We start from the raw sequence: 18,526 nt of genomic DNA on the forward strand, positions 1-18,526 counted from the left end.
GGCTAAATTTGTTCTGGTGGGCTTTATTCCAGGTTGCCCAGCTGAAAATCAGTATTATTGCAAGGAAGAGGGAAAGAATAAATGTTGGGGAATAGACAAATATGATGTAACTGGGAACTATTGAGAGTAAAGTATCCATGAGAATTTCATGAAAACAAGTCTCAAAAAGTTTGTCTTTCCGTGTTAAATACATAATTTAAAATATACATTAAACCATTTTCAGGAGGAGTTTTCTAATAAAGCCAAAAGCACCACTCTCAAGAACCTGGTGTCAGAAGCACATCACAATTGATCACTCTTAATGTAGGTGTTAGGAATGAAGAAGAGCAAGTGAATGTTGAAAACAAAGGGCCTCAGAGACTTATGGATAAATGGACTCTGGAAGGATAAGAGCAGCCTGCCACGACTTGAGGAATGATTTTGATCATTGTCAGTGGAGTTACTCTGAATCACAGATTTGGGACTTAGGGAGTTTTATTTTAGTCTCATTCTCCTAAACAACCTTTCTGTACTTGGCTTTAAAAATCAGGGAAAGAAATTTCAACTCCAAAGGACAATAGTTTTTTTCAAAGGGGCATTTCTTCCTCTAAAATGAGTCAGTTGCAATCCTGACTTGCCATTTCCTGCAGCAATAATATAACCAGTGGTGCTCTAAGTTAACTTAATGGACTTACCTCACTATTAGGAAGTGATTTATGTACCACAAAGAATAGAGTTCACTTTGTGTGAAGAAAAAAAACAAAACCCAAAGAACTTTCCACATGAACCAGCCCTCACCATCACATTTTGGCCCCATTTATTCCCTCTGGAGGATGATTAGACCTAAACCCCTGGCAGGTGGGGACTCTTTCACTGGGTGTCCCCAGTGTCTAGCACAGTGGTCCTCATAAAGCTGGCTCTCCAAAAATATTTGTTGAAACAATCTGAAAATGGTTCATAGAGAAAATGACAAAAAGCACAAAATAAAAATTAATAACATAGCTTTTTGTTGGTCTTAAGTCGTTTCTAGTAGCTCTAAGATAAAATGAAATTCATAGTAAGATGGTACTGATACTGAGAAGTCTTGAGTGTAAAGAAGTGATGAAGGAGAAATATTTATTTGACAGCTGCCCTTCAGTGTGAAAAATCCACAGCTGTAAACCACAGTGAAGCAAAGAAAACCTAATCTGTAAGAGCCTAAGCATTTTACCATACTAGATTTCAGGAAACATGTCTATTCCTTTTGCTATTTCTGTTTGCCAGTTCTTCTGCCATTTGCCAAAATAAAGATGTCCTTTCTCCAGCCCAAACTCAGCTGCAAGGGTGAACTAATGACTTTAGAATAGAAGACAGATGCTTCCTGCAGGAGGATTCTGGGGGAAGACAAAGAATGTGTAACCAGTACTGGTTACAGTATTTGTGAGGCCCCGTGCAAAATGAAAACACAGGGCCCTTGTTTTGAAATCTGGGGAAAAGTGCCATCAAAGGTACTTAAATATAAAGCTTTCTTCTTGCTTCCACAGTCTTTCTCTTGACTTGTCATGGTGTTGTTTTTTATTTAATGCTGGTCTAAGTGAAGAAAAATTAAAAATTTAAATTATTGGCATAATTTTTTAAAACCATTCATCTTTATATTATGGAATGCCAGTTTTAAATGCAAAACTGTATTTAGAACCACTGATATAATATAATTTGTATTTTGTAGTTTGTGCATGCATATGTATTTTGTTCTTACCAGAACACTGGAAATGATGCAAAAAACCTAACAACTGTTTTTTATTCCACTTTTTGATACATGCCTGTTCTACCAACACTGTGTGGAAGCCAGTGGCTCCCATAAAATGTTTATCTATTTCCTTCTGTCTTGCTGATCTCCCATGCTGGGTCCACTGGAATTCTCTGCTCATGGAACATCAGAAGGATGTATGAAAATGAGGTGGCAAGGAACACTATACAAACATATTGTGCATATCGTTCATGCACAAACGCCATTGTTTTTTCAGGCTTCACTTACAAAATACAAGTTTAAGATAACATGATTATGAATTTCAAGATGGCGACTGCAGAGCATTAAACCAACCATGAGACACTTCTGACCGTGGGACTCTGTGACTGTGCACATCATGCACCCTTGAAACCAGCTCTGCATGTCACCAAGGTAAGAGTTGCCTTTCTTCTCCTTCTTCTCTTTTTCAGTAATTTGAAGAATCAGTAATCACTGGAAGAACACAAACAAAATAAGCACGTGCCAATGGGGAAGCATTAAAAAATAACTTGGTAATGGATAACTCAAGCCTTAGATGAATCTTGAAATGTGGTAAAAAAAAAAATTAAATAGAAAGAAAAACACTCGTAGTCAATGTTCATTTGAAAGCCATCTTTAATCATGTAGTTCTGTGGAAAATTAGTGGTTAATTTTTTTAAAGAATGAATCGTTTCTGTTTTATTGCTGCAAATCTTACAACTTTTTAAATATGAACGTTAAAACATACAGAAAGGTAATATAAAAGAAATACCCTCATAATTTTAATATATTTTGAAAATTTATTGCATATATCTACCATTTTTATTTTAATTTTTAATTCAGGCAGATAATGTAAGAATAAGCAAGATACCAATCTTGTTTTCTTTTCATACCCTAAAATTTTGTATTACTTTGTTGATGTGAGACAGCAACATAATAGCCCCAAAGGAAAATCTATTAAACAATTTCAATTTGAACGGTTTAAAGAAAGAAACAATGGTAAGTCATTAATGTGTTTTCATTTTAATGTATCTTTTTTATATTAGGGTGAAAAATTCAGTTATATTTTCAAATGATCAATACAAACATAAATAACTATATTATAATGATATGGATAATCATATGACAAAAGGGCTATGATTAAGCTGTATGCCTTCTTTGTGAATATAAAAGTATTTCTGCAAAACAAAGATGTATTATATATTAACTAATAATTATTTACAATAAAATTAACCAAAAGCCAGGTCACCCTTGTGCTTAATCAATATTCCTTAAAAACAACTTTTCCAGCACACACACAATTATGCATTGAACATTTCTGAAAGGATACTCAAGAATGTGTTAATTAAGTGATTCCACACCACTGAGACTGAGACTCACTGGGTGTTCAGAGGAAGAACTTTTACTTTTTGCCTTTTCCTCATCTTCTGTACTGTTTAGGTTTTTTGGTCACGAACATTTTATTTTAATAATAAAAAATCTGGGTAATTTTATAAGTCTAATTTTAAAAGGATAATAAAGTAATTCAGTGACTATGTATAAAATACACAATATGTATTTGTACACTAAAATAAATACTGTAGTGGATAGCACACATTGTACATACGTGTCGCTACAATGCTTTCATTTTAATCTTTAAAAATTTTTTTTAATTAAAAAATTTTGATTGCAAATTGCTAAGTTATAATTGTATATATTTTATGGGGGTACAAAATGATTTCATGATTAATGAATATAACGTAGAATAATTAAATCAAGCTAATTAACATATTTATCACCTCAAATACCTATCATTTTATGTGGCGAGAACACTTGAAATGCACTCCTAGTGATTTTGGAATGTACAATACATTATTATTAACTATATTCACCATGCTGTACCCATAGAGCTAAAAAAACCCCTTAATCCTCCTAATTGAGGATTTGTACTCATTGACCGTTATCTCCCCATTTCTTCCACACGCCAGCCTCTGGCAACCACCATTCTACTCTCTGCTTCTATAAGTTTGAATGTTTTAAATTCCACATATAAGTGAGAACATGTGGTATTTGCCTTTCTGTGTCTGGCTTATTTCACTTAGCATGTCTTCCAATTTCATCTGTGTTGTTGCACATGACAGAAATTCTTTCTAAGTCTGAATAGTACTCCATTATGTATATGTACCAAGTGTTCTTTATCTATTCATCTGTTGATGAGCTTGGTTTTATAACTTGGCTACGTCAATAGTGCTGCAGTGAACATGTGAGTGCAGACATCTCTTGGACACACTGATTTTGAATCTTTTCGGTAAATTCCCACAAGTAGGATTGTTGAATCTAATTTCATTCTTATATTGGTTTGAGCCACTCTCTAGCCCAGGGGGATCATCGCACTAATAATATCATTGGAGAGTTTCCAGAGGACATGTCTGCAAAAGGAGAAAGCCTTTTTGCAATAGCAGAGCTTAATTGTCAATGATGAGGAAGAGCGGTATCTATGAACCTCTTCCTGTCATATGTTGTATATAAATGATATTCTTCCATACTTTTAAAACATTTTTGATGGAAAAATTCAAAGATACACAAAAGTAGAGAGAAAAATATAATGAACCCCCACGTACCCATCAACCAGCTTCAATAATTACCAATTCACCTCTAATCTTATTTTGTTCATATTGTACCCCACTCACTTCCCCACTCCCATGTGCATTATTTAGGAGAAAATCCAAATATATCTTTTCTTTCATAAGTATTTCAGTATGCATTTCTATAAGAACTCAAAAAAAGTAACCGCAATACCATTATCACATCTTTTATAAAAAAACTAATAATTCCCTGATATTGTTAGATATCCGGTCATTGTCTAAATTCCCCTGATTGCTTCATAAATATGTATTTTAAAGCCAATTTGTCTATAGAATATTTTTTAGTCTAGATTCCCCCCTCCTTATATTTACCCTTTATTTGTTGAAGACACCAGCTAATTTGTCCTGTAGGGTATTCCATATCCCAGATTATGTGATTGCAACCCCCGTCATTGTTTAATATGTTTTCTGTCCCCTATATTTCTTGCAAATTTGTAGTTAGATATGGATGCTTAATCAGAGCAGGTTCTATTTGAGGGAAGACTACTCCCTAAGCGGTATTGTGTATTCCCTATGCATCACATCAGGAGGCAAATAATGCCTGTTTTCTCTCTCTATTTTTTTTTTTTTTGAGACGGAGTCTCACTCTGTTGCCCAGGCTGGAGTGCAGTAGCGTGATCTCAGCTCACTGCAACCTCCACCTCCTGGTTTCAGGCAATTCTTTTGTCTCAGCCTCACACGTAGCTGGGAATACAGGTGCCTCCCACCATGCCTGGCTAATTTTTTTGTATTTTCAGTAGAGACGGGTTTTCACCATGTTGGCCAGACTGGTTTTGAACTCCTGACCTAAAGTGATCCACCTGCGTCAGCTTTCCAAAGTGCTAGGATTACAGGCATAAGCCACTGCTCCTGGCCTGTTATCTCTCTTTTAGTGATGTTAACATTGATCCCGTAGTTTGGGAGCTATTAGCATAGCATACTGCAGTAGCCTCTTCACTGGTCTTCCCATTTTCCCCTTGCTCCCACCTCATCCCACCTCTTCAAGGATATTCTTTATGGAGGGACTGAACTCTGTGTTGGCTGGGCAGTTTTACTGATTTTGGCGGGCCTTGACTGTATGGTTTTTCTGATCTCAGCTAGGGCTCTCTCACTAGTTGACCAGCTGTTTGCCTAATCTAGCGTGGCCTCCACTGGGACAGCTCATTTGTTCCTTGTATGTCATCCCACAGCAGGCTAATTCAGGCATGATCTTGTGGCAATCATAGGGTTCCAAGAGTCTTCTAAATTTTAAATCATCTGATGCATTAACAGATCATTCTTTCTTAGCAAAGCAAGTTATTCATTAGACTTCCAATTAGTTTTCAATGTGAGCATTCAATACAGATACAATATATGATAGATCTGACCTTTCTGGAGTTTTGGCAGTTCATTTTGTCTCTTATGTAATAGGATAAGGTTTATTATTAACATTCGCTAGTTCTTGTACTTACATAGCTTTATAGACTTTCTGACGTGATTAAAGGTCTTTATCATTTTGTTCTTGAGCTTGTCAGTTCAATCCACACCAGAATTCTTTATTTCCTTTAATTTGTCTCATTGACTCTTTTACTTCCTGCACAATTCTTCTTCTCTTCTTCTTTTGACAGCCCGAGCAGATTTACAGACAGTCTTGTTTTAGCTGTGCTGATGTATCTATTCAGTTTATCTCTGGGAGATTCAGGAGAAACCTGAAAATTCATGTTTATATGCTTTTGTGATATAACAAATGTTAGGCATTGACTGAGTTGAGAAATAAAAATAGAGGGATGGCAAACTCAGGCACATGTAGATGGAAGGGTCACTCGGGAAAGTGACCCTTCTATGAGATATGGAATATTTTCCCTGAATGTTGGAAGAAATTCTGCCAAATTATTTATTTCTTCCATAATTTAGTGTTTGGTTTCTTAAAGAATACAAACAAGACATATATATTTTTCCTTGACCAAATGTAACACCATATTTTTAAGTTCTGTATCATATTCTACAAGCTATTTTAAAAATATCAATTTACTTATGCTAACAAAACCTTGTGGGATATCTCAGGAGATATTAAATTTAGTCTATAGGTTAAAAAAAGCTAATGCTCAGAGAGTTGGCTTTCCTGTAACTAATGGTAGAGCAGAGGATGAGGTTAAAGCTCACAGGCCTAACTCTATACTTGGAGGCAACCCCTTGCTAAGTGCATACTCAAGGCAGAATAACTTATAGCCTGAACCTGAAGGTGTTACAATAAACTATTTTGCTTGGAAATTAAGAAGGAAAAGCTCTGGATGGATTTTGCTAAGGAACACAGTGATCTCCAAATGTCAAGGAAGTAAAAAATAAAAAGATAAATATGTTTTCAGAACTTAGCCAGCTTCATGTGGGTCACCACAGCTTTGTGTGAGACAAGATAAAAAATAATTAAAAACTCTAAAGGGCTTGAGTGTCTCACATTACACGTTCTTACAATCTGTCTTGGAACTCCAAAAAGCTTTTTTGAATACCATTATCACTAATCAGTTAAAAATATTAGCTTAACACGGATTATCAATAAATATTATCAGTTTAAAAATATTTCCTGAATGTCTTAACACTGTGCTCACTATTTTCAAGGAGGAATTTGATGGAAATAAAGTTAATCCTAGTAACTTTTTAGAGACAGGAACTCCTTTTGAGTCATAGACCACTTAAGGATCTTTTGAAAGCTATGACTTTTCTCCTTAGAAAATGCATCTTTAGGCTCCAGCAACACGTCATTGTGTAAGAAAAAATAAAAGTACCGCTGTAAAAAAAAAAAAAAAAAAGAAAAGAAAGAAAAGAAAATGTATCTTTGAACATATACTTAAGTTTTACATTCAGAATTTGGGGTTTTATGGGCATTCCAGAAGCCCTTCCATGGATCTTCTAGGCCTGAGTTATGGGCTTCAGTTGTCCCTAGTGTAATGAGAAAAAACAAAGTATGGAATCAAATATGCCCCTAACTTTCCATCTGCAGTTGTTCGTTTGTTTGTTTGAGATAGGGTCTTGCTCTGTTGCCCAGGCTGGAGTGCAATGGCGTGATCTTGCTCACTACAACCTCCGCTCCCCCTAGGTCAAGTAATCTTCCCACTTCAGCCTCTCAAGTAGCTGGGACTACAGGCGAGTGCCACCATGCCCAGCTAATTTTTGTATTTCTTGTAGAGACAGGGTTTTGCCTTGTTGTCCAGGCTGGTCTCAAACTCCTGGACTCAAACGATCCACCTGCCTTGGCCTCCCAAAGTGCTAGGATTACAGGCGTGAGCCACCGCACCCGGCTGCCACCTGATCTTGATAAAGTCATTTAGTATCTTCAGGACTTAGTTACCTCATCTGTGAAATAAGAAATACAACTAGATAACCTTCCAGATATAGCTGCCTTTGCTCTTCGGAGCTAATAATCTGGCTGAGAAGATAAAATGGTCACAAAAAATTCAAGGCATTTTTTTCCCCTGATATTTGTTATAAGAATTTTCAAACAGCAAAATGGAAAGATTTTATAGTGACTACCCATATATCCATCACTTAAATTCAGCCATTAAGCTTTATTATATATTTATTCATGTAGCCATTTCTCTATCCATCCATCAATTTTTTTTTTTTTTTTCTTTTGAGATGGACTCACTCATGCTGTTACCCAGGCTGGAGTACAGTTCTGGGTGCGATCTCAGCTCACTGCAACCTCCGCCTCTCAGGCTCAAGCAATCCTCCCACCTCAGCCTCCCGAATAGCTGGAACTACAGGTGCACACCACCACACCAAGCTAATTATTTTTTTTTGTAGAGACAGGGTTTCACCAGGTTGCTCAGGTTGGTCTCAAACTCCTGAGCTCAAGCAATCTGCCTGCCTAGGTCTCTGGAAGTGCTGGGATTACAGATGTGAGCCACTGCACCCAACCCAATTCATCATCTTATAAATATATTTTGCCTTTCTGCGCTACCCACAGAGGGATCCATACTGTGTTGTTCTGGATTCCCTTCATAACTTAAAGGAAAACGTTCACAATATCCAGAGCCTTTGATGTCCTGCCAATGAAGGAGGAGGATGTCCTCAAGTTCCTTTCAGCAGGAACCCACTTAGGTGGCACCAACCTTGACTTCCAAATGGAACAGTACATCTATATGAAAAGTGATGGCATCTACATCCTAAATCAGAAGATGACCTGGGAGAAGTTTCTGCTGGCAGCTCATGCCATTGTTGCCATTGAAAACCCTGCTGATGTCAGTGTCATATCCTCCAGGAAAACTGGCCAGAAAGCCACGCTGATATTTGCTGCTGTCACTGGAGCCACTCTTGTTGCTGGCTACTTCACTCCTAGAACATTCACTAACCAGATCCAGGCGGCCTTCCAGGAGCCACGGCTTCTGGTGGTTACTGATCCCAGGGCTGACCACTAGCCCCTCACAGAGACATCTTATGTTAACCTACCTACCATTGCTCTGTGTCACACAGATTCTCCTCTGCACTATGTGGACGTTGTCATCCCATGCAACAACAAGGGAGCTCACTCAGGGGGTTTGACGTGGTGGATGCTGGCCCAGAAAGTCCTGCACATGCCTGGCACCATTTCCCACAAACATCTGTGGGATGTCATGCCTGATCTCTACTTCTGCAGAGATCCTGAAGAGATGGAAAAAGACCAGGCTGCTGCTGAAAACGCTGTGACCAAGGAGGAATTTCAGGGTGAAAGGACTATGCCAGCTCCTAAGTTCTCCGCTACTCAGTCTGAGGGTGCAGACTTGTCTGAATGCATGCAGGTGTCCTCTGTGCTTACTCAGCAGTTCCCTACTGAAGCCTGGAGTGCTTAGCCTGCCACTGGAGGCTGGTGTGCAGCTCCCACTGCTCCAGCCACTGAATGGGTAGAAGCAACCACTGAATGGTCTTAAGCTCTTAAGCTGTTCTTGCATAGGCACTTAAGCAACATGGAAATAATGCTGATGGAAAATAAACATCAGTTTCTAAATAAAAGATAAAAATAAATAAATATATTTCAAAGTAAATCACAGATTCCCTATATTCCCCCTAAATATTTCAGCATGCATATCAGGTTCAATATTTGTTTATAGTTTTCTTCTTTTGATGTAAAATGTACTTATGAAGGGATGCACAAATCTTAAGTTTACATTTGTTGAGTTTTGGCAAATAATATCGTTCTTTATAACTCAGGGGTCCCCAGCCCTTGGGCCCCAGATGGTACCGGGCCACACAGCAGGAGGTAAGCCAGCACTACTGCCTGAGCTCTGCCTCCTGTCAAATCTGCAGCAGCATTAGATTCTCATAGGAGCTGGAACCCTATTGTGAACTGCATGTGCAAAGAATCTAGGTTATGGTGCTTCTTATGAGAATCTAACTAATGCCTGATGATCTGAGGTGGAACAGCTTCATCCCGAAACCACCACGCCCATCCTCCCTACCTCCCTTCCCCCTCCCCAGCTCTCCCTGCTGGAAAAATTGTCTCCCCCACCCACCCCCATGCCCTGTTCTGGAAAAATTGTCTTTCAAGAAACCAGTCCCTGGTGCCAAAAGGGTTGGAAACCACTGTCATAACCGAATCCTTGCTATATACTCTGACAGCCTTGTCCTTTCTCCCTTTACCATACTCACCTGGAGAAACTAAAACCTTGCTTAAATCCCACTCTCCTAATAAAAATTGATCTGTGCCATTGAATAAGACAAGACAAAAATGACTATGTTGACTATTTCAAATTTAAGAGTACTAACATCTACTGGGCCTTTAATGCTTCCCAGAAATTATCCTATATTTGCTTAGCTCCATCTTTAAACCAGCATTTCTCAAATTATCCATAGTGAGAGAGACCAGCTTCTTATAATTTTAAATCCATCTTGGTATAATACTTTGGTAAATTACAACAAAAATGGGCTACAACAAAAATGAAATAAAGATAGACATAAAAATATGAGTCTCTAATTTTACTCTGTCCAGTTGCTACAGAACCTTCTAAATGCATATTCTTAATTTCTGAACTCATCTTTTCATGGACAGATAACAAATAATTTGCACAAAAAAAAAACACTGGTCTGCGGAATATCTCTTGAGTTCTACTGCTCTAAGTGACTAGAATATTTTGTACCTTCTCTCTTCTCAAACTTCCATCACTTCCTTAGCCTTCATCACTGCCAGCTGATGATTTTGCTTCACCAAGACACTTGGAGATATTACAAGAGAACTTTCATGAGCTCTCCCTGGCATTTCTACTTATCTACCAGTATCTGTGCCCACATGCACTACCTTTTCTTACATTAGTTATGGACAAACCGCCATGCTCCTAGCAAAGGCCAATTCCTTTGCCTGAATGCTGGTGTCATGCCCTTCAATGCAAGGCTGCTGCTGGGGCAGCTCTTCCTCCTCTCTGTGACCCCATTCCCATCAGCATACAATCATGCTGCTGCTATTCCTCCCATCTGAGAAAACCTCTCATGGCCCTCCCTCCTCCTCCAAGAAGCACACTTTTTTCTCTGTCCCTTTCCTGCAAAACTCTTTAAATTAGTTGTTTATACTAGCTGTATCCAATATCTCTCCATAAGTCTCTCGTGGACCCACTTAAGGCAGGTTTTCACTCCCACCACTGCACTAAAACTGCCTTTTTAAGGTCATCAGTGACATCCGGATTTCCATACCCAATGGACATTTTTCAGTCCTCATTTTTCTTGACCTGTCAGCAACATTCGACAATTGATGACCTTCTTCCTTCAAAAACTTTCTTTTCCTGTCTTCCAGGATACCGTTCTAGCTTGCATTTCCTCCCACTTTTCTGGCCTTTTCTTTTCAGTTTCCTTTGGCTGACCTGGAAATGTTGGTGTGTCCATTCTTGGCTCTCTCCTCTTTCCTGTCTACACTTATTCCCTACATTATCTCATTCAACTTCACGACTTTACCATCTAGAGGCTGATGAATTTCAAATTCCTTTACCTCTTTCCTGACCCCTAGGCTGCCTAGTTGCCATCTCCCATTGGCTATCTGATGAGCATCTGAGTATTTCAAATTTAACATGTCCTAACATAGCTCCAGGTATTCCTTCTACTTCAAACCACCTTTTCAGTTCCATTTTAGTCAGTAGTAACTCCATCCTTCCAAAGCCTAAAACCTGGACATCATCATTCACATCACTCTTTTTCTCATACCCCACATCCAATGCCTTAGCAACTTTTATTAGCTAATCTCAGTTTACAAGAGACCTAAAGGATGAAGGGTTTTTGCATAAAGATAAAAAAGTAATGCATTTAAAAACAGAAATACTAAGAGAATGCCAATATTGCCTCTGGGCCCACTGAATATGGGAGATGCAAAATGAATAGCCTCCACTCCAGAGGGCTGCAGTAGCTTGCTGGGGATGTAGAGTGTTCTTAAGTTCTCCATAGGCAAGAGGTGAGGCAGATCTTGTGAAGAGACAGAGGATGAGAAGATTTTGCTAACAGTGAAATTATTGCTCCATAGGATGCAAAGGAGAATGCTGGGGAGGTAACAGTGGAAGGATACACCACCACCACCACCATCATCATCCTGCCATCTAATATCCCATTAGAAGGATAGTAAGTACATACACACATAAACACTAACAGCTTGAATACATTATATATTTGGCAATGTTTTAATGCCAAGGCAAGGTAATCAATAATTCCTGAATCGTAGCTAACTTACAAGAATTGAAGAGAAAGGAAAAATATTATATGATTCCACTTAAACGACATACCTAAGAATAGTCACATTCATAAAGACAGAAACTAGAATGGTAGTTACCAGGGGCTGGGACAAGGGAGGAATGGGGAATCAGTGTTTAACGGGCCCCAGGTTTCAGTGTGGAATGATGAAAAAGTGATGGTGGTGATGGTAACACAAAAATGTGAATGTGTTTAATGACACTGACCACTTAAAAATGATGAAAATGACAAATTTTATGTTATGTGTATTTTGCATTAAAAAAGAATTGAAGCAGTGTGCATTTTAACATTTGGCTAATCAAGGGAGTTCAGAGTGGCAACTGCACACCGTAACAGAGGTCTGATATATGAAAAGTGTTCTACACCCATGGTTGTATTTCATCCTCACCATGGTCTAATTGGGAAGGTATCGCCACTCCACCAGAGGAGAAGGAAAACTGAGAGTCAAAGAGATTTTGTCCAAAGATTTACAGCTAGTAAGTGATGGAGCTGGGAGTTACATCCAGGAACATGTGTTGTCTCCAGAGCTATGTGCTTTCTATGTGCTAATGACACCACACTGAAATAGGGGAGATATAAACTGTGCTTTAGAAATGTTCTGAAATCCATGTTGTAAGCCTGCAGCACAGTAGTGGACCACTGGCAACCACCAGCAACAGATGGCTGAGGCAGGTCTTTTTAAAAAGCCACACTGTGCTCCAGTGGAGGAGCTAGTGGTGCAAACAGGAGCAAGCACCGTCAGAAGTGGCTGAGGCTGTGAATGAAAGCACAGTGATCAGGGCGAACACTGTGGAAGGACTCATCATTTCACATTGGGCTCATTAGCATTTCCTCACACACAGGCAGTGACCACCATTGTGGGGCATCACCCTTGGATAAGGCACAGCTGAAATATCAGATGCTCAGAGGTAAATTTAAAATTTTATATCTGTACTTTAGAAATATGAGTGCTTCATAAATATGAGGCATTAAAATGATTTAGCATCTACAAAGCAGTCTGGGAAGAGGAACGGTTTTATCAGACTGGTCTCATAAAGCTTACTGACTGCCAAAACAATAGTGCCAAAAAGGAATTCGGTTCAGACAACTCAGGGAAGCTTATTATACTGCCAACTTGAACTTTTCTTCTTTTCCCACTAAAACATGTTTTGGAAAATCTATGTATGTATCCTATTGTATAGGGAACTTCAAAAGGCTCAAGTGGACCACTGCAGAAACCTCAGAATACTGTCTTGAGAATACTTCAAAGATTTCCAAAACACATCAGTATAAAACATCTGCACTGTAAATTCAAGATGCCAATTGGGTTGCCAGTAAAGGCAAAGTTTAATATTCCCAGATGTTACTATACAGTATCTATGATATGTTGGCTGAATAGGGTATGCACATTTGCACATCATGGTATTTTTTCAAAATGTAAATTTAGTCCCTGGAGATACAACAATAGCAAGGCTGAATAAATTGTCTAAAAATTAAAATTCATATTTTTTTGTTAGTTAAAAGATGGGGGAAAGCAGAGAGCAATAAAGCTAATTCATATATTAAATGTCATTTAAAAAATTGAGATAGTACCCCCAAAATCTTAAAAGCATGAATAGATCTGAAATAAATAGCTTTTTATTTTGGCAGTGATTATTCCCATTACCAGAACTTCGTGAGGATGCAATGAAAGCTAAGTATGCTCAATTACTTAATAAACTCTCTTTTTGAGAGGGTATCATAGCATACTCCATTTAAAAGGCATCTTATATATTAAGACAATTGAATTCTTTCTAGAATGTTCAAAACAAAATGAAGCATGATAATTTTACAAAATCAAAGAAGACATACCTACATTAAAGAACTATTTTGGAGGATTTAGTAGTTCACAGCATCTTTGTCCTTGTTGGAGGTCATAGCAAGGATAGAATTGTGGAAGCAATTTGATTTTGGAAGCTTTCTTTTACTTCACTTTATTTGTAGTTAAGCCTCAGTGGTGATAACCATAAAAATTATTTTTAAGTACAAAGTTATTTTGGTTAACCCAAAGAACAATGTTTATCCAGTCACTGTCTAGTTTAATTATCGAAAGGATTTTGAACTCAAAATATCATTACTGAAAGCAGAAAGGAAAAGTTGTCAAGTACATATGTCCTTTATACAGTTAATATGGCTGAAGTATCAGTCTCCAGATACTTTGGTGTTGTGTAAGGATCTTCAAGGTAGAGGTCAGTAAACTAGGTTTCTAGACTCTATCACTAACCAGTCATGTGACCTAGGAAAAATAATTGCAGCTCTTTGGAACTATGTTTCTTCATTTTCAAAATAACATTGGATTAGGCTAGTTTTTCTGACCAGCTTCATCACTGGAGGACCTCATTTCAGCAGCTGTCTTGGGACTCCTGATTGGGAACCTTTGATTAGCCTATGTGGTCAATTTGAGGACAAACATACAATGTCTATCAGCTGTTAAGCTCAGATCATTGAAGTCCCAAAGTTTCCTTCCAACACTAACAGTCCGTGATCCTGGGACTTACTTGGTGCCTATCCTTCAATCATCATCAACAATAATGAGTTATGGAATACCTATTATTTTACCACATTGTGCTAGTCAAGGGGATACTAGAAGGTTTAAGAGATTCCTGCTAGATCCGGTTGGGAAGATGGGTTAGATAGATAAAATTAAGGAAATAGAGTATTGTATACTGGGTGGCAATGACAACCTAGGCCAGGGCATTTGGGAAGACCTTCAAAGAGGGGACTTTAGAGAGGTTAAGGTAGAATATGGCAATAAGGTCTTAACAGACAAGATAAATGGAGTCACCAGAAACATGAGAGCTGGAATATTCAATGCCTGGCTTAGAATAAAAAGTAAGGTAGTTTGGCTGGAAAGAATTGTGTTATTATTTAATGAGTCTTTAATCCCAAATTGTATACAGCAGCTTAGCTGTTATTTTAGCAAATGTGATAGCTATTATTGCTATATTTAGCTAACCTGTGGTACATCAGACTATCCAACTGTTTACAATTACTTTTATTAACCCTAGGGAAATTATTGATGTGTCTCAGAATGTAACACTGACACAGTGGAACAATCGGCGAATATTTATTGAATCCATATAGTGTGCAAGTCTTTATGGGGTATAAAACTGGATTGGAAAGTTTCTTGCCCTAAGGGAACAAACTAGTTGCAGTTATAAAATGGCTGCAAGGAAAAACCAAAATAAGGTACAAGGCTATATAGTGAATTCAGCACTTTTCAAAATGTAAATCTTCAAGCAACCCACAGTTACAAAAGTGATCTTATTCATACCCATGATGAGAAAGATTACCTTGGTACACTGATCACCCCAAGGCTGTAGCTCTGGTCCAGGTTACTTCACCCCACCAACTCTAGGACAGGATTCCTTTACATTTGTTCACACTACATATCCTCTACCTAGTGACCTCCAAACATTCCAAAGTTTTTTAAATTGTATTTTTATTTTATAGGTCCTGTGAGATTTATGCTTTAAAGAGATTCTGTTCTGATGTGTTTCTAGGATTTCTTTCAAGATTTAGAGCTCCTTTTAGCAGTTCTTGTAGTGGTGGCTTGGTGGTGGTGAATTCTCTCAGCATTTGTCTGAAAAAGACTATCTTTCCTTCGTGCATGAAGCTTAGTTTTGCTGGATACAAAATTCTTGGCTGATAATTGTTTTGTTTGAGGAGGCTGAAGATAGGGCCCCATTCTCTTCTAGCTTGTAGTTTCTGCTGAGAAACTGCTGTTAACCTGATAGGGTACCTGGTGCTTTTGTGTCACAGCTCTTAAGATTCTTTCCTTCATCTTAACTTTAGGTAACCTGATGACAATGTACTTAGGTGATGATCTTTTTGCGATGAATTTCTCAGATGTTCTTTGTGCTTCTTGTATTTGGGTGTCTAGGTCTCTATCAAGGCTGGGGAAGTTTTCCTCTATTATTCCTCCAAATATGTTTTCCAAACTTTCAGATTTCTCTTCTTCTCAAGAACACTGATTATCCTTAGGTTTTGTCGCTTAACATAATCCCAGACTTCTTGGAGGCTTTGTTCATATTTTCTTATTCTTTTTTCTTTGTCTTTGTTGGATTGGGTTAATTCGAAGTCCTTGTCCTTGAGCTCTGAATTTCTTTCTTCTACTTGTTCAATTCTATTGCTGAGATTTTCCAAAGCATTTTGCATTTCTTTTTTTTTTTTTTTTTTTTTTTAAAGACAGTCTCGCTCTGTCACCCAGGCTGGAGTGCAGTTGTACGATCTCAGCTCACTGCAACATCTACCACCCAGGTTCAAGCAATTCTCCTGCCTCAGCCCCCCAAGTAGCTGGGATTACAGGTGCACACCACCTTGCCTGGCTAATTTTTGTATTTTTTTTTTAGTAGAGACGGAGTTTCACCATGTTGGTCAGGCTGGTCTCAAACTCCTGACCTCAGGCGATCCGCCCGCCTCCCAAAGTGCTAAGATTACAGGCGTGAGCCTGTTTGATTGTTTTTTATTTATGTTATGTATTTCCTTGAATATTTCTCCCTTCACTTCTTGTGTCATTTTTTGGATTTCCTTGCACCGTGCTTCGCCTTTCTCTGTTGTCTCCCTGATTAGCTTAATAACGAACCTCCTGAGTTCTTTTTCAGGTAAATCAGGGATTTCTTCTTGGTTTCGGTCCATTGCTGGTGAGCTAGTGTGATTTTCTGTGGGTGTTAAATAACTTTATTTTGTCATATTACCAGAGTTGGTTTTCTGGTTCCTTCTCATTTGGGTAGGCTCTGTCAGAGGGAAGGTCTAGGGCTGAATGCTGTTGTTCAGATTCTTTTGTCTCATGGGATGTTCCCTTGATGTAGTACTCTCCCACTTTTCCTATGGATGTGGCTTCCCAAGAGCCAAGCTGTAGTGATTGTTGTCTCTCTTCTGGATCTAGCCACCTAGCAAGTCTGCCAGGCTCTGGGCTGGTAATGGGGGTTGTCTGCACAGAGTCCTGTGATGTGAACTGTCTGTGGGTCTCTCAGTGGTGAATACCAGCACAGTATTTGGGGTGTCTCCTGGGTCCTGCAGGAGGAATCTGCTTCCTTCAGGTCACACCCCACTTTTGTACATTGGATGTGGCTTCTGATGATGATGACAATGATAAGGGTGCTTGCTCTCCCCTGCCCTCCGCAGGGTTCCCCTGGGCACTGCACTCCTCCACAGCCACTTTCCTCCTGACACCTGCCTCACTCTGATGTTTTCCATTCCAAAGTTTAAGTTCCAAATAGAATACATGTTTTTTCTCCCTGACACATCATCTCCCCTGTACCCCACAACAAGCAAATATAAGAAAAACAGAAACCACTTCAATTGACACCTCCATCCCCCACAAAACAACAAAACCCCACCAAACCATTCTTTCCCTGACAATTCCTACCCTTGGTGAATGGTACTACTTCCAACAACCCAGTCCCCAGGTCAGAAGATTTGGGCACTGGAAGAAAGACACAGTGGGATGGCGGAAGATTGTGTACCTGAAAGGGTAGTGACAAAGGATTTCCATGAGGCCGAGGGATGTGTTCTTCCTGTTCATTGTATTTCTACAGGACCTAGAACAGTAATTGGCACTAAGTAATTGTTTAGTAAGCATTTGTCAGATTAAGCAGAAAGTTGCTCAAACATAGAAATTATTGCCTTATCAAAAGGGGAGAATACTTCACTATAACCTTTTGTTCTTTCCTTGACAGCATAAAGTTTGATCCACAGATTCTTGAACTGGTATGATTAGTACTTTGGTTCTGTTTCATCAAAGCCTGAATAGACTTTTGTGAGTTAGCTCCAAAATTTAAGCAGCATTTATAATAGGACTTCTGAGGGAAATGGTATTTAGCATTTCAAGCAGCCAATTTACAAACATGCTTTTGGAACACATCCTGTTTATAAAATTGGGGGTTCTCTGTATTCATTATGATAAATATTAAATGTATGTGTCAGATACTAGACACTAAAAGTGTGCTGAAGAGTGCAAGATTGCTTCCAGTGGGGTAGGTGAGAGATCTTTTCAAGATGGAGGATTTATGCAGAGCCTTTAAGAATAGGTGGGAGTTGGAAAGGCAGACAGAAGGTAGAAGGGAAAACTAGATGACAGGAAAATTATGAGCAAATGCAAGAATTAACAAGGGGAGCAAGGGGATAATGAGTAAATGTTTAAGTTGTGCACAGAAGTATCTGATATGTAGAAAACATGTTACCACAAGAGTAGCATTTTAGCACGATTAACCTCAGGGTTATCTGTGGCATGATTTGGAGTTGGGCAAGACTGGAAACAGGAAAATCAATTAAGAGTCTATTTCGTAAGTCCTGACATGAGTTTATGGCCCAAACAAGAGTGGTAGTAAATATGCAAAGAAAATGGAAAAAGACAATAGGAAATGAATTATATTTTATTATTAATAGTTCACAGAGCAGAAAATATATCCAGGTCTTTTGTTTTACAGTAAATGTATAAACTACAGTGAGATGTTCTCTGAAATATTCACTAGTAAGGTCTTGCATTATTTCTGTTGAAGGT

At 38.5% G+C, this 18,526-nt stretch overlaps 1 pseudogene; it reads left to right on the forward strand.

Moving 5' to 3' along the window:
• The first annotated feature begins 7,015 nt into the window (after nt 1–7,015).
• LOC100460949 (small ribosomal subunit protein uS2-like) lies at nt 7,016–9,209 on the forward strand (annotated as a pseudogene).
• Nucleotides 9,210–18,526: the final 9,317 nt, after the last annotated feature.

The sequence above is a fragment of the Pongo abelii genome, chromosome 11 (assembly GCF_028885655.2).
Source record: "Pongo abelii isolate AG06213 chromosome 11, NHGRI_mPonAbe1-v2.0_pri, whole genome shotgun sequence".
Classification (NCBI taxonomy): domain Eukaryota; kingdom Metazoa; phylum Chordata; class Mammalia; order Primates; family Hominidae; genus Pongo; species Pongo abelii.